Source organism: Sapajus apella, unplaced genomic scaffold (genome assembly GCF_009761245.1).
Source record: "Sapajus apella isolate SASKATOON/1434 unplaced genomic scaffold, GSC_monkey_1.0 scaffold3, whole genome shotgun sequence".
In the NCBI taxonomy this organism is placed as follows: domain Eukaryota; kingdom Metazoa; phylum Chordata; class Mammalia; order Primates; family Cebidae; genus Sapajus; species Sapajus apella.
This window is the reverse complement of record NW_022436943.1, coordinates 66,576,907-66,581,129: the sequence shown is the minus strand read 5'-3', so window position 1 is coordinate 66,581,129 and position 4,223 is coordinate 66,576,907.

Here is a 4,223-nt window from a genome sequence, read left to right as displayed (position 1 = left end):
GTTGCCACTTCCGGTCCCGGGAAACTACAGCGACCGGCGGCCCCGACCTCCCCGGAGCTACGGTTTTCGGCGGTCCGGCTCCGCCTCTGTCTCCGGGGAGCTGCGGCGGCTCTGTCGGGGAAGCGGGGGCTAGGCCTGCAGCCGTTCCCGGAGCTGTGCCCCGGGTGCCCAGAAGTGGGCGCCCGCTGAAGGAGGAATTCTGAAGTCACGCCCTCGGGACCAGTGGTGCCGGCCTCATTCAGCCTCCCCGCCCTCCCAGTGTGAACGTGGAAGGATGAACCCGGGGGTTGCAGTGACTGACAGGAGAAGAGAAGGCTTTGAGGGGTCCCCCCCGCCCTCCAAGTGTGAACGCGGAAGGATGAACCCCGGGGGTTGCAGTGACTGACAGGAGAAGCGAAGGCTTTGAGGGGTCCTCCCCGCCCTCCCAGTGTGAACGTGGAAGGATGAACCCGGGGGCTGCAGTGACTGACAGGAGAAGCGAAGGCTTTGAGGGGTCCTCCCCGCCCTCCCAGTGTGAACGTGGAAGGATGAACCCGGGGGTTGCAGTGACTGACAGGAGAAGTGAAGGCTTTGAGGGGTCCTCCCCGCCCTCCCAGTGTGAACGTGGAAGGATGAACCCGGGGGTTGCAGTGACTGACAGGAGACGCGAAGGCTTTGAGGGGCCCTCCCCGCCCTCCCAGTGTGAACGTGGAAGGATGAACCCGGGGGTTGCAGTGACTGACAGGAGAAGAGAAGGCTTTGAGGGGTCCCCCCCCGCCCTCCAAGTGTGAACGCGGAAGGATGAACCCGGGGGTTGCAGTGACAGGAGAAGCGAAGGCTTTGAGGGGTCCTCCCCGCCCTCCCAGTGTGAACGTGGAAGGATGAACCCACGGGCTACAGTGACTGACAGGAGAGGAGAAGGCTTTGAGGGGTCCCAGGAAGGTGGCCGGGCTGGCGTCTCAGCATGGGCCACACCTGGCTCCTCTCCAGTCCTCTCATGCCCTCCCGTTTCCCTTTGAAGATGCTGATGCCTCATCCTTTCCAAAGAGGGGTTGTATGTCTGTTTATCTCTTGCCTCCTCACCTCAGTGGCTTCAAATAACAGCAATCGTTATTTTATGACGTCCTGCAGTCTGGCGTTACCTGGGCTCAGCTAGGTCGTTTGCATTTGGGATCTCTCCTGCAGTCCCTGCTAGATGGTGGCTGGGGCTGGAGCTGTCCTCAGAGTTTTCTCCCTCACATCTTTGGTGACTGATGCTGGTGGCCGGCCGGGACCTCATGTGTGGCGGTTAGGCAGCACACCTACATGTGGCTTCTACATGCAACTAAGGCTTCCTTGCAGTATGGCAGCTGGGTTCCAAGGGTAGCCTTCCAAGACAACAAGATGGGCCACGTGTGTGGTATTTTTATGACCTAGCTCAGAAGTCACATAGTGTCACTCCTGCCAGACTCTAGGGTCAAGTCAGTCAGACAAGTCTGCCCAGGCTTAAGGGATGGGGACCTATGACCTCTGAGGCAGGAGCAAAAGACCTCAGCCTATTTCCATATAAATAATGAAGAAGAAAGTAACTAGAAATATAACCATAGTAGTTATTAGTTATTCGTAGGTGATCTTATTCATAGGTGACCTTAATTCCTTTACTAATGCCTATCAGGTCGGAAGTGTGAACCTGGGGTGACATTGTGAAATGAATGACACTAAGGCAAGTTGCTCTAAGTCCTCTGTCACACGCGCACAAGGGCTGCTGGAGGGCGCCTTGGCTGTGCGGCAGCGCCAGCGCCGGGAAAGTGCCCGCTGTTTAGCCAGCTAGGGAAGGAGACGTCCAAGATGGCGGAGATGTTGCCTTCCTGGGGAAGTTGGGAGAAAACTCCACTTCTCCAGGCTCTTGTGGTGAGGCCTGACGCTGTCAGGAGGCCCACAGACATCTGGGGCTTAACTGTCCGTATGTGACACTGTGCTTCAGCAGTCACGTTCCATGTCCACTCTCATGTTCTGCTTCTGCACCTGGTTCTGTTCTGCTTCTGTTCCTTTTGTCTTAGAAAAGATAATCAGTAATCGTCATATAAATCCTAATGTTTCAGTTCTTTCTTGATACGTATGGAAAAGGTGCTGATGCATTATGCTCCTTGCCTCACTTCAGGTGCCAGAAATTCCTGAGCCCCCACCTGAATGACAGGCGATGTACTTGACCCTATCACTGCCACACACTATCCACCCTGCCCCCAGTCTCTGACCACCAAGGCCATGCCCTACCTACCCCGCCCTCAGATTTGCAGCTCACTAAAAGTGAGAGTGTCCCGTCCTGCATTTGGGGCCACTGCTGGTCTCCGCGATCTGGGTAGCACTGGAGACTGGGCCCAAACTCTCTTTTGTCTATCTCTGTGTCTTGTGTCTTTTATTTCTACAATTTCTTGTCTCCACACCAGCCAAGAGGGGCTCACAGCACTCCGCAGGACTGGACCCTACAGGGACCTGGACCCCACCCTTCAGTGGTGTGAGTGTCAGCATGACACTGTAAGAAGAGCAGGTGAGCTAGGGCAATGCAGTCTGCTACAGGTGCCCAAGTTCACCAGTCACAGCATCCCCTCGAGGTGGTTATGCTCTCCTGAAAGACGGAGGCATTCGAGTGAGTGAGCCACAGCCCTACTGCAGCTGGTCTGAGGCCATGATGGGTCACCATCCTCTGCCACTGGGCACCCCCGAGTCCCCACCCTCTGCCCTGCAGCCAGACACTGCTTACTGTGGAGCAGCCCAGGTGGTGCCAGTCAGCCTACCATGCCAGCCACCTCCTGGGTTCAAGTCTTTCTCGTATCTTAGCCTCCCAAGTAGCTGGGATTATAGACACCTAGCACCATGCCTGGCTATTTTTTTTTTTTTTTTTTTGAGACGGTGTCCTGCTGTCAGCCAGGCTGAAGCGCAGTGGCACCATCTCAGCTCACTGCAACCTCCACTTCCTGGGCTCAGACAATGCTCCTACCTCAGCCTCCGAAGTAGCTGGGATTACAGGCAGTCACCACCATGGCCTGCTAACCTTTTCTTTGTATTTTTAGTAGACATGGGGTTTTAACATGCTGGTCTTGAACTCCTGACCTCAAGTCATCACCTGCCTCAGTCTCCCACAGTGCTGGGATTACAAGTATGAGCCACTGTGCCCGGGCAATTTTATGTATTTTTAGTTGAGATGGGGTTTCGCCATGTTGATCAGGCTGGTCTCGAACTCCTAACCTCAAGTGATCCACCCGCCTTGGCCTCCCAGAGTGCTGGGATTACGGGTGTGAGCCACCGCTCCCAGCCATGACTGGGCGGTGGTTGCGGCTGCCCTCTGACAGTCCTTGCCACATGCGGGAAGACTAGACGCCTAGAGAGTTCTGTCGGCTGCCCACCCTAATTGTGTAGCACTGGTGTTAGCAGCTCAGGACAATGAGGATGTTGTCAGTCTTCAGCCTAAGAAGTTTAAAGTGGGCCAGTGAGAGCTGCTATTTCAAGATCAGTGGAACCTTTGCTGTGTTCCCTGGTGGAAGTGTTCACCTTCAGGAACTAGGGCTTCCAACCTGGCAGTATCCCAGGGTTAGAATCATGAGGCCACTCCAACCTCACACCTTTGGTTCTCCCACACATGGGTTGATTCAAATTCTGGAGGCCTAAAGCTTATACAAATTCAGGAGAAGTATCCCCAGTACATCTCCGGAGTCATTGATTTGCTAGAAGGACTCACAGGACTCACTAGAGACTTGTCTGCACGGCTAAGATTATTACACAGAGAGGATGTAAGTCTGAATCAGCAAAGGGAAAAAGTGCATGGGATGAACTCTGCAGGAACTCACGCGTGAGGTGGCCAAGTCCTCTCCTGGTGGACTCCACAGGAAGAAGCTGGGTCAGTGTGTGGGAAACGCTGGCTGCCAGGGAAGCTTCTTAGACACTCAGTGCCCTGGGGTTTTATGGAGGGCCGGTCACATACGCAGTCTGTGCCAAGCACGTGCCCAAATTCCAGACTCCCAGAAGCAACACAGGTGTTCAGCATGAGCCATGTTTGTACAAACAGTCTAGGCACAGTGAAACACACTTACCAGAGAGTGAGGGGAGCCACCCCAGAACCCAGGTTCAAGCTTGCCTGTGAATAAGAGCTTCTCAGTCTTGCTGTTAACTCTTCTACACAGTCTTCTTTTGAAACATAAGACAAAATTATGTATCTAAAACTAGGCGTGAGACAAGATGTTCTGACACATATTTTAAAAGTTGACAAA